Genomic DNA, 13,883 nt, shown 5'->3' on the forward strand with positions numbered 1-13,883 from the left:
TTTAAGCTATAAAGATATAGTTCAAAACCCTTTAGACAGTCAACTTTTCTCTATTTCTTTGGCATTTCTCTAGCATTCTTATCATAAATCCCCTTTTCCTCTAAACTTAATGATATTCTTCCTTGTCCCTTTCAATGATTAATGTACTATGTAAGACCCATTTTCCTCTCATCAATGTATTGTGATTATCTACAATTTTTATGATTGTATCTCTTTTGGGTCTATGAATGATATATAAGTGAAACTCTTCTTCCTTGTGTCACTCATTTGATTATCTAATCTAGATGTGGTTGTTAGACTAAAACAAGTTTGAATCTATATATATTTTATGTCATGATAGTTTAAGTGTGCATGTATGGGAAGAGATTGGTTTGAACACACTATTTTGGTGCATCACCTCCTTAGGATAGATTAGGTTAGTGTTCTATGCATGGCTTCTTCCCTTTTTCCTTTCCAAGAATAGTTAGGTGCATCCTGATAGTAGAGGAAGTTGGCCTTCTCAAGAGACTCAACCTCATTATTCAAGTGCCACAACTTGGAGGTTGTTTCCATGTTTCACAAGGTTTCCTTTAAGGTAAAATATTTAGGAAAGGGTGCAAAATTTTGTGACAATAGTTAACAAACTAGTTATCAAACTAAAAAGTTCAAAAACAATTCTATCCAAAGTTTTAGTAATCCAAAAAGAAAATAAAAATACCTAGCTAAGTAGGTGACTCATGACTCTTACTCATGTTCCCTATCTACTCCACATTCCATCTTTATTCTTGGGATAATTTCAGCTACATTAAACACCCACATATTCATGGAGGGAACTTGTATTTATACTCCTTAGATTCTAAATTTGTGCTTTCCAAATGTCATGGTCCCACGTCATTATATATAGTTTGTTTACATATTGTGGTAGGTGCTCCATATAAAGGGATAAATTAGATTTAGTCTGAGCTACATTAATGAGGTTTGTTGTAGGGAAGGTTTTATTTATTTTGATTTCTCTAAGGTGATCTTTGAATGGTTTGAAAAATGGTTCAATGCTAGAATTGAAAAGGCCTAATGGGACTGCATTTCTTGGGCTTATATATTTAGTGTCCTTTGCAAATCCTTTATACACTCATTTTATTTCCACTTTGATATTCTATGAATTAGTTATTGTACCTCAGAAAATAGAACATCTCCATATCATATTTCCCTTGATCACATATAATACACCAATATCCATAGTTTTAACATAATTTTTAGTAAAGAACTTATCCAATCAATATTATTCAATGTTAGATATTATGAGTAACAATAGATGCCTATTTGTTTTCCCCTATCTCCCATGAAGTTACTTGAGTTTTTAATTAATTTAGCATATTATTTCTATTGTTAAAAATTACTACATACTACTAGAAGAACACTTTTCCTTTTTTGATCACTTCATCTATCCATTTCTCCATGACAGACACTAAATATTTTCCTTGTTTAACTTTATTCAATAGTATTTTATTATCAAATAATAATAGACCAAAATCTCTTGTAACTTGGACAATAGGAAAGACCCCTAAACCATCCAATGAATTGATATATTCTACCATAGATTTTATCAATTACTTTAATTCCTTCTTTCCATTAGCATCTTTCGAAGACTAAACTAACATGTGTTGAGTCAATTCATTAAGAAAATGTTCTTTGGTTTCCCTATTCAATATCCCCAAGCTCACTTTGGATATTTCAAAATCTCTAGTGTTTGGATCCATAGAAGTATCTTTAAGCTTATAGAAAGCAACTTCAGTGGTTACCTCTCTAGTCTTAGTGTCTATCATCAACCGAGCAGAATTCTTCATTTTCTTGGGCTTTGGGGTTTTAAAATTGTATTTATTAGCTACATCCAAGGCAAGAATTGTGACTAGGATCAAACTCTATTTTCTATTTATTAAACTAGGCAACTTGCTCAGTGCTCTCTGATTTTTTTTGGGCATCTTTAATCAGTCTAAGATTTGCATCACATTATCAACTATGTCTTGATCCTATTCTTCTCCATCAATTGAATCTTCCCCTTGCATCTAATTTGTTGGCATGTTGACATGGTGCCATATTTGTTAAATTTAGATTTAGAACTAGTTCTCTATACAATAGGTTGACTTTGATCCAAAAGCTTTTCTATTTGAATATTGGATGTTTTATTTTATCCAAATTATTTTTGAAGGGAAAACAACACCTTGTCTAGGTCAAAATTACAACAAGCTCTTTGAGAAATAAACTAAAAATGGCTTAGACTATTATGAAAGACTTCTTCATGTCATTATACCTCATTTTCTATTTGGCTTGCACTCAAGACTTGACTCCATCAAAAGATGAACCTTGGACTAATGAGGCATTCATAATTTTTTCATACACACTCTCTTCCTTCATGAAAAAAAATCTTCAAGTTAATGAACCTTGAAATTAAGAAGTGATTTTTTTCATAATTTTCATTGAACTCGATGTGAGAAAAATTTAGAGTAAAATCAACAAAGGTTTCATGGGATATTTTGAAAACAAAGGCAATAGTATCCCTATTAACCAAAAGCAAGATGTTTCTATGATTCTTTCTAATACAATGGGCCCTAATATCATAGTGATTGGCACATTCTTGGATCAATTCTAGACTTCTTTCATATTGAGAAAAAGTTGCAGCCTCCAAAATTCCACTGTCTAGTATTCCACTCATATAGTCATCCTCTACATTTAACCCAAATCTATCATAAATTTCATCAATCTTGACCCCCAATAAGTCTATGTTAGTTATTTAGGGTTCCCTACACTCCATACTTATATAGTTCCCAAAGAACTATAGGAATTGTTTCATTCTCACTCCAAGAAAGATATATCAAAACTTAACCAGGCCCAAAAAATGAAATTTGTTCAAAAATTTGAAATTGAAAGGATTTAAAAAAAATTACCTTTAGTTTGCACTAAAAACCCAAGTGAATCTTTGGCTTTGGTAATTCCTCATATCAAATTTCATAAAAAAAATGATTCCATAATTTACCTCGAGTTGAACCTTTTAAAGAAAGGTCAAAAAATGATTAATAGTAGTAAGAGACAAACTTGCTTCTATCGGCATGGTAAAGCTACAGTAATGCTTTAGGTGGTAAATGTCATAAATGAGCCATCATTTCTCCTTTTTTTCATTTACTTAACCATAATTACCTTGAAACTCAAGTGGCTTGTTCAACTTGATAGGCTCAATTTGTGGGAACTTTTTAATTAATAAATTTTAATTGTACAATAAAATTGACATGGTCAATTTATTTCCTTTTCAAGGGTAAAATTGCCACTTCAATTTATTCTATGTTTGTATAGCATTATTGTGACCCACCTATTTTTTCACAACATCAACTTAGTTCAAAAAGGTTCAAAAGGTATGAAGAAGTTCAAATGGTTAAAAAAAATTCAATAGGTGAAAGGTGCTTTATAATTTTTGTTGTTGATTTCACTGGAATGATGTGGGTAGCTTTTTTTAAAGAGAAATCAAAATATTTTGAGAAGTTTAAGATATTTAAGAATATATTTGAGAATGAATCTAGCATTAAGATAAAAAAATTAACATCAAATAGATGAGGGGAGTTTACTTCTAGAGAGGTTAACATCTTTTGTAAAGAGAATGGAACCAAAAGATAGTTGTCTGCACCTAGGACACTTAAGTAAAATGGGATTGCTAAGAGAAGAAATAAATCTATAGTAGAAGTAACTAAAGTGATGTTATTTGAGAATGATTTCTGAAAGACATTCTAAAGAGAAGCAATTAATATAGCAGTGTAAACTCTGAACAAAGTGCAAATCAAACAAAGTATGAGGAAGACACCCTATGACTTATGGTTTGGTCATTCACCATCAGTTAAGTATTTTAGAATATTTGGGAGAAAATTTTACATTAAGAGAGATGATGAAATTGGTAATTTTGATTCTATAAGTGATGAAGGTATGTTTCTTGGCTACTCATTAAAGAGCAAGGCATACAGATGTTTCAACTATAGAAATAAGACAATAGCTTAGTGCACAAATGTAAGAATTGATGAAAAGTTTGCTACTAAAGAAAAAATGGTAGATTATAATTCTAATGAAGAAGAGGATAATACTAGAATTGTTAGACAGAATGTTGAAGTTATTTTTGAGACTAACAATGAATTGTAGAATGATGTGCTATCTATTGAGCATAGAGAAGAATAGAGGTCTGAACCTTGAGAAGAGATAAGAGTTGAGATGACAACTCCTACTTCCAATAGAAACCTAACAAAGAATCACCTTCCATAGCACAAAACTAGGAGCAAGGATAAATGTGTGATGACAAGGAACAAAGTGAATGAGGAATTGTGTCTAATTTCTCAAGTGGAACCTAAAAGTGTAGATGAAGCTGGTAAGGATGATCATTGGATTCAAAACATAGACATGGGAATTAGTTCCTAGACCTAAACATAAGAATGTGATAGGAACCAAGTGGGTATCCAGGAATAAGATGAATGAGAAAGGAGATGTTGTGAGAGAAAAAAAAAGACTTTTTGCAAAGGTTACTCATAGTAAGAAGGAATAGATTATGAGGAAATACATACTCTTGTAGCTAGAACATAAGTAGTAAGGATGTTCTTGGCTTATCTAGGAAGCAAGAATTTCAAGGTTTATTAGATGGATGCCAATTCATCATTTTTGAATGGAGAACTTGAGGAAGAAGTCTATATTGAGCAGCTTGTTCGATTCCCTCTAATAGAAAAAAAGAGATGGTATGTAGATTAAAGAAAGCATTGTATGGTTTGAAGCAAGCACCTAGAACCTGGTATGCAATTTTGGATAGGTATTTGACTAAGCTTAGATTTATTAAAAGTCCAATAGATGGTAATTTATATTTGAGAAAAGTTGATGATGGTGTGTTCATCATTGTAATATTTGTGGATGACATAATATTTGAAAGAAATGATAAAGAAAGTAATAAGATTTCTGAAGAGATAAAAAATGAGTTTGAAATGATCATGATAGGAGAAATGAAGTTTTTCCTATGACTACAAATAGAGAAAAGATAGGATATTGTTGGAAATATTCAAGATATGACAAGTTACTGAGAGGGGAGGGGTGAATCAGTAACTTCTAAAATTTCAAACAATAAAACTGTATACTGATATATTCACCATTCATCCAAGTAACCTACTGTAAGCATGAAACAAAATCATTTGCAACACTTGAACACACAGATTTGGTGACCTAGAAACCTTCCAAATAGAAAGTAAAACTGGGGTGGGGATGAAACCCACAAGCTTCGTTACTGCAGTATGAAGTTGGCCGGTTAAGGCTTACAATGACCACTTCTGGTGATCTGCCCTGTTAGGAGCACAAAGGATTGCTAGATCCACCTTGTTAGAGGATTTCCAAACATACAATAAAGTATGCACTCTGTTAGGAGATTTACAAAAGACTGTTAAGTCTACCTTGTTAAAGGATTTACAAAAACTGATTCACCCGTTAGAATGAAACAATGGATCTGATTACAACTGATTGCTGATAAGATCCGCTATGCTCTGATTCACCTTGATGTGATAGATAAAACTTTTCTGCTCCAAAATTTGACCTACTGAATATCTTCACAATTCAGCCCACATACTTTCGCACGCATGTATTTCTTTCGCACTTTCACATTTCCATTCATTACCATTGCCATAACAACTATATTTGAATGATACAATACATTGCATATATATACCATCCATATAAACAATACATGCAAGGTCGGCTAAACAATACATGCAAGGTCGGCTAAAAAATACATGCAAGGTCGACCAAAACAACAAGTGCAAATCTCTATACAAAGTCGGCCCAAGGTAAAAACTCGGGTTCACTGAACTGACTCGGTGTCCTTCTGATACTCGGCGTCCACTGTGTTACTCGGCATCGTCATGCACTCGGTAGAAGTGAAGGCACGGTTCATACTAAACACTTTGATTAGTTCTAAACTAGGTAACCACTGGAGACTCGGTAGAAGAGATGTCACTCGGTGAATATTTCTATCTGAACTGTAGCTTGGTGATCAAAGGAAACACTTGATAGAACCTTGTGACTCGATGATAGTTAGTTTCCTTGATAACCGTCTGAGCTCAGTAAAATTAATTTCCTTGATAACCTCAGGAGCTCGGTTATCATGAAGTTCTCGGTTACATCTTAGTACATCTTTACTCGGTCAAAACTGATTCCTTTCTTTACCTTGAACACTCGGTAAACACTGGCTGCTTTGTTCACCTTGATCACTCGGTAAACACTGACTTCTTTGTTCACCTTGATTACTCGGTAAACACTGACTTCTTTGTTCACCTTGATTACTCGATAAACACTGACTTCTTTGTTCACCTTGATTACTCGGTAAACACTGAGAACTAGGTAAAGCTTGGCTTCCGGTGAGAGCTCGGTAAGCATTCAGAATCCAATAAGTGTTGTAACTAATGACAAAAATGTATCATAATGCCAACAATCTCCCCCTTTGGCATTAGTGACAAAAACACTTATGAGACAAAATTTATCTAACATGCTGATGACTGATTCTAAATATACATAGCTTCGTTATATACAACTCCCCCATAGAATAGCTTTGTTATATACAAATCCCCCATAGAATGTACATACATTATTTACATGAGTTGTATATCTCTTCCTTTGTACAATTTTTCTGAAAACACTTATTCACCCATAGTATACATATCCAACAATAATCTCCCCCTTTTTGACAATAATGCCAAAGAATAAAATAATATATATACTTATATAGAAACACCAAAATGAGAGATGAACTCTGAATGTACCTGGAGAATAAGCTGGAGAGTCTTATCCCAATTCTCTTGCAAAATTTTGCAGGTGGAAAGAGCTATTTGAACTTCAGCCGAAAGTTCAATCACATGATCTGCAATGGAGAAGTTATTATCATGGATTAATGTCTTTGAATGTGCAATATGCTTCTGCATTGAATCCATGACGGGAAGGATCATGTTTTGGATATCTATCAATGTAGATCGGATCCTTGCTTCTTCCCTCAATAGCTCTGCCTGCTTCTCTGACAAAAATTTGATTCTGAGGTGATGAGATGAGCTTGAACTGGGGTCAAGCTTCAAGTTCTGTGCACTTACCTTCAGATCTTCATCAATTTTATTTAGTTTCTCTCTTATTCCTTTAGTGTACTTGGTAACATCACAAAGTTTAGCAAAAAGAGATGTTACATTTTTAAAAGAATTTTCCATATCTGCCAAAACTGAGGTTAATGCAACCTAATTTATTGCAATGTTCTGGGAAATGTGCCCTAATACCTTATTATCAAATTTCTTTTCTGCACGCTCAATTAGCTTTTCTTGTCCGGAGGCATCTTCATTGAATTTATTAACTGCCTCTTCCAGTTGAATCAAAATGTGTTGAGAAGTATCAACATCAACACCTATAGCCTCAGTAATTATGTTTCGGGCTTCCTCAATTATCCTATATTCCTTATCCCTTTCTGATCTTAACTGCATCTCAGTAGCCTTTTTCTCAATAAGTTGACTAGCATACCTCATTTCTTCAATGGTAGCATTATCAAAGTCAATCTTTGGAATTACTATCCATGTGTCCAAGTCAATGTCTTCAGGAATTTCCTTTCCAGTGATCATAAGTCTTAATGGTTGCTTTTTTTTGACTTCTGAGATGACTGGTTTGACCTTTGGAATAGACACAACAGTAGAGACAGAAGGACTAGCAGTAAAAACTGGGATGCTTGAGGTTTGAGTGCCAATAGAAGTATGTACAGGGTCAAAATTTTGAATGCTGGCCAAAAATGGTGATACACTCGGTAATATAGTATCTGAGCTCACTGTGCCTGAAGTAGATGGCGACAAAATTGTAGAACAAATTTGAGTTGTCAAAATTTGAGAACTTACAGCAATACCAATTGATGATGATGGAGTCGAGGAGGCTAACTCGGTAGATGAAAAGGGGTGCAGCTCGGTAGTCGAAGAGGGATGCAGCTCGGTAGATGAAGTGGTAGTCACTTCTACTGATGATACCTGGAGCTAAGATATGGCAGGTGTAGATGAACCTGTTGAAGCTGACTCCAACCTTGATGATGTCACAGGTTTGGCTGGGGAGTGAGGAAGGGGTGCAATAATTGCTGCTGTAATTTTTACCGTATCATCCTCCTTATCTTCCTCTTCAGCTTCTTCCTCTTTGTCTTCTTCCTCTTTCTCTTCCATCATTGCATGCAACTCTCCTAGTGTAACTGTGATGGATGGAGTGCTATCTGATTCATCACTGCTACTGCCGCTGTCATCATCCTTTATTTCTACTGGGTCTACACTGGGCTTATGTAGATGATAGATGTTTTTCCACATGTTTGTAGCATCATTTACAACATGCTCTATATCTTTGATAAAAACCAAACAAGTGTAGAATCTGATCATCATTTTACCTTCATAGGTTTTCAATTCAGATTTTACCTCTGCTCCAGTGAGACTAGGCCGAAGATTTTTCAGGGATTGCTCATATATATCTTTTACCGTCTTGGTGGCTAACTCCCATCTTGGCTGTACTCTCTCCAGTAGTTCTTTAGAGATATGAGGAGCAATCTAGTCTGGGGAGTATTTCCATTTTCCCATTTTGTTAAGTACCAGTTCCTCAATTTGCATTTTCTCTGCATCAGTCCTTGTCTCAAATCTTAATGCCTTGAAATTTGCGATGCCAGCTCCTTCTTCCAATGATTTGAGCCTTTGCTCGAATGTAGGTGTAGGTTTGACCAATACAGGTTCCTGAATACCTTTTCTCATTCTCCGAGTAAATACTGTAGTAGGCTGCTTCTTGGGCTTGGTAATGATTACCTTGCCTTTCTTCTTTGCCGGTTGCTCTTTTTCTGATTCTTTTTCTCCTTCTTCTTCTTCTTCACTTTCTTTATCTTCATCTTTTCCCTCGGTGACCATAAGAGAACTCATTTCAGTTTTCAGTTTGGCCATTTTCCTTTTACCTTTGCTGATGGCCTGTGGAATTTTGATTTCCAGTTCAATTCTAGACTTTTCTTCATCATAAGTACCAAAAATTCGTTGCCTTGGGTCTACTGGCTCATTTACCAGTGCTTCAATGATATCCCTTGTTTCATCAATATTTACCTCATATGGAAGAGGTTTCACCCATGCAACTCGGGGTCTAACTGCCTGTATGTATACCTTGTCACAGTCAACCATGAAACAGACATTATCCTTATACTCTTCAACAAGTTTTGGAGGTATTCTGAATCTGTTGTTCATCCTTTCCTTGAAATCTTCAAAATAATTGTCCATTACTTTGTCAAAATTCATACCCATTTCTACTATGAATTCATTTATTTGATACAAAATTGGAGTATCTTTCCTCCATACAATTGTACCTTTGGATGGAAAGAATTTCTGTACATAGAAAAATAAACAAACTAGCAAAGAACCAAATTTACAAGGGTTTGTCTTTGCAGTCCTTATGCTTTCCATGTTTTTATTGAATTGTTTTAATAGCACATCAGCTAGGTCAAACTCCATATTTTTCTTCACAATTTTATATGCCAAATCTACAGCCTCGCAAGGTACACTATTCAGCCTGCTGGAACTATATAGTTTGTATGCAATAACATAAATACCAAATTTCAGTTCTATATCTGAAACATTGTTGAGTTTTAAACCTCTGCCATCCCATTCAGCTTGGGTTTTCTTCTGTAACTCATCCCGTCCTAGGGTTTTGGTGGTTTTGGCTTTGCTGAGCATTGGGAGACCTGTGATTTTTTGAATCATCTTCTTGGTTATCAAAACTGGTTGTTCTAACCACAACTGACCATTATGTACTCGGCTCAAGATATAACTCACCCATTTCACTTGGAAACTTCTTGGCAGATGCGGGATATGGGTTAAGCCTTTGGTTTCCAAATGTTTGAACTCAGGTTTTAGGGTTCCATCCATGCATAACTCGACTAGAGTGCTATCCATATCTAGTGTCCCTATTTCTTGCACAGTACACTTGAAATGAGTATGAATATCATTGATTAGAAGTACCTTTGGAGGGATCTGCGATTGAGCTCCATGCGGGTCGAGTGATTCAGCGATGGCAGGAATAAGCTTGAACATCGGTGCCTTCCATTCTGTTTCCTTCACAAGCATTTCGGATCCTTTCTTCGCCTTGTTGTTGCTGGTGCTTGTGAAAGCCATTGCTGCTCGGTGAGTAAGAAGATTTTGTAAGAATACTTCGCTGGAAAATCTCTTCAACTCACTTGAATTCGCTTGAAAGCCCTCTTTTTGTAAATCTTGAATTCGCGGTGAAAAATGAGGTTAAAATCTGCCCTTTTGATGAAAAATTTGCCATTAATGTTCAGTACAGAGGTAGATGCGATCGACAGGCTGTCATCCACTAGCTCGGCTTAAACTTCACAACTCGGTGACCAAAAAAAATAGGTTAAACCGCTCTTAACTCGGTAAGAGAAGAACCAACCATGCTCGGTAAGTGCAACTTGGTGAAAGAGGCCTTATTGCACCCGACTGAGCTCGGTAAGGTCATGTGCCGACCATGATCCTGATGTATCTGAAATACTGATTTGATCATATTTTCATTCTAGGACTGCTTAGGAATTTGCTTTGTAGATACAGTCCTGATCTTATCCTGATGAGTCTTAATTGGAAATGGTAGAGTCACTCACTTCTTGAGTGACCATTCCATCACTTGAATTATCTAGCTTGGTAGACTTAGAAATCCATTGCTGCTTCATTTGCTTCCGAATATTTTCCACTTTGATTTTCTTTTCATCCTCGACTTTCTTTATGTTCATGCAGTTTTTAGATATATGACCAAGTTCTGTACATGTATAACATCTTACAGTGGTATCCCTTTTTCTTAGGTGATGCCTTGCACAGTTTATGCCAGTATGACCATATTCTCCACAATAATGACATCTGCACCAAGTGTTGTAGTCCCAACCAAATATTGCTTTGACAAGTTGTTCAGCTGGATTAAATGATTTGAATTTGCATTGTGATGCCTTATGACCTTGCTTTTGGCATTTGTGACATTTACCTTCAAATTTCGGTTTCTTTTTGCATTCATTTTCTTTGTGTCCATGCTAATTGCAATTGCAGCACTTTCCATTAAATTTTCCTTTTCCATTGCTCCAACATCCGTTAGATGTATGACCTAACTTACCACAGTGGCTGCAAGTAGGTTTTTGATTCTTTTGAGTACCTTGTTTGGAGGATTCACCTTCTTCCTTGTATCCAAGGCCTGCTTTACCATTTTGTTTATGAAAGTTTTCTTCATTTTGCAGATTCAATTGATCCATGTCCTTTTGAGATTTTACCATTCTCTCATTGACTTGTTTTTCAGAGATTAGATCACTTTGTAAGCTTGCATTGATTTGTCTTTCAGTAATTAAGTCATTTCTCAAATTCTCATTCTCAGATCTCAGATTCATAATTTCTTCATTTGCATTAGATAATTGGGTTACAAGATTTTCAAGCTGAGAGGATTGATTATTCCTTACCTCTAAGTCTTCAGCTTCCTTGTTCCTTTGCTCCAAGATTTCGCATAGCCTGATGGACTAGATTCCTTGTTCTCTTTTGAACTTTGTTACTTCTTCCTGCAGAGATCCATTCTTTTCTAAGAGTTCTTTGATCGCTTTGTCAGCTTCATCTGAACTATTTGATGGTGAGAGATCTTCAATCTTTTCTTCAACATACTGATGGTCATTCATTTGCTTTGCAAGTTCTTTTCTTCTTTTCAAGGATTATGAAAGATGCTCTTTTGCTTCATTGAGTTGAGCCATGGCCATTTTCAGATCTAACTTTTCATTCTCAATAGTTTTGTCAAGTCTGAATATCTCCATTGTCCTTGATCTTTGCTCAAGCTGTGAAACTTTTATCTTGAGAACCTTATAGCTCTGATACCAATTGTTGGAAATATTCAAGATATGACAAGTTACTGAGAGGGGAGGGGTGAATCAGTAACTTCTAAAATTTCAAACAATAAAACTGTATACTAATATATTCACCATTCATCCAAGTAACCTACTGTAAGCATGAAACAAAATCATTTGCAACACTTGAACACACAGATTTGGTGACCCAGAAACCTTCCAAATAGAAAGTAAAACTGGGGTGGGGATGAAACCCACAAGCTTCGTTACTGCAGTATGAAGTTGGCCAGTTAAGGCTTACAATGACCACTTCTGGTGATCTGCCCTGTTAGGAGCACAAACGATTGCTAGATCCACCTTGTTAGAGGATTTCCAAACATACAATAAAGTATGCACTCTGTTAGGAGATTTACAAAAGACTGTTAAGTCTACCTTGTTAAAGGATTTACAAAAACTGATTCACCTGTTAGAATGAAACAGTGGATCTGATTACAACTGATTGCTGATAAGATCCACTATGCTCTGATTCACCTTGATGTGATAGATAAAACTTTTCTACTCCAAAATTCGACCTGCTGAATATCTTCACAATTCAGCCCACATACTTTCGCACGCATGTATTTCTTTCGCACTTTCACACTTTCACATTTCCATTCATTACCATTGCCATAACAACTATATTTGAATGATACAATACATTGCATATATATACCATCCATATAAACAATACATGCAAGGTCGGCTAAATAATACATGAAAGGTCGGCCAAAACAACAAGTGCAAATCTCTATACAAAGTTGGCCCAAGGTAAAAACTCGGGTTCACTGAACTAACTCGGTGTCCTTCTGATACTCGGCGTCCACTGTGTTACTCGGCATCGTCATGCACTCGGTAGAAGTGAAGGTATGGTTCATACTAAACACTTCGAGTAGTTCTGAACTCGGTAACCACTGGAGACTCGGTAGAAGAGATGTCACTCGGTGAATATTTCTATCTGAACTGTAGCTCGGTGATCAAAGGAAACACTTGATAGAACCTTGTGACTTGGTGATAGTTAGTTTCCTTGATAACCATCTAAGCTCGGTAAATTTAATTTCCTTGATAACCTTAGGAGCTCGGTTATCACGAAGTTCTCAGTTACATCTTAGTACATCTTTACTCAGTCAAAACTGATTCCTTTCTTTACCTTGAACACTCGGTAAACACTGGCTGCTTTGTTCACCTTGATCACTCGGTAAACACTGACTTCTTTATTCACCTTGATTACTCGGTAAACACTGACTTCTTTGTTCACCTTGATTACTCGGTAAACACTGACTTCTTTGTTCACCTTGATTACTCGGTAAACACTGAGAACTAGGTAAAGCTTGGCTTCCGGTGAGAGCTCGGTAAGCATTCAGAATCCAATAAGTGTTGTAACTAATGACAAAAATGTATCATAATGCCAACAGGATATTTATTTCATAATCCAAGTATCTGAAAGACTTGTTGAAAAGAGTTTAGTTTAGAGAGTTGTAAACTTGTTGGTAAACCCATGATAATTGGTCATAAGTTATCTAGCAAACATGAGACACATACAATTGAGTAGAAGAAGTATAGATCTATGATTGGAGGATTACAATATCTAACTCACACCAGACTAGATATAGAAAATGCTATTGGGACTATAGAAAGATTCCAAGCTAATAAAAATGAGTATCATTATGAAATAGTGAAGACGATATTTAGATATTTGAAAGGAACATCTAATTATGGGATTTGGTATGACAAATCAAGTGATTTCATTTTGTGTGTATATACTTATTAGATTCGGTAGGCACTATAGATGATAGAAAGATCACCAGTGGTGATGTAACACCCCAACCTTGCTTCCAAACCCCAAGCTTTCTCAGAGCTTCCTTAGGCCATTCAATTGACCCACTAGGGCTTCTACACACCCTATGCTTCCTAGGATCTTGCTCAAGAGATCATATTCCTTCAGTTGGAGGCACACCAACAAAGTATCATC

This window comes from Cupressus sempervirens, chromosome 7 (genome assembly GCF_028749045.1).
Source record: "Cupressus sempervirens isolate cs-2001-9-10 chromosome 7, ASM2874904v1, whole genome shotgun sequence".
NCBI lineage: Eukaryota > Viridiplantae > Streptophyta > Pinopsida > Cupressales > Cupressaceae > Cupressus > Cupressus sempervirens.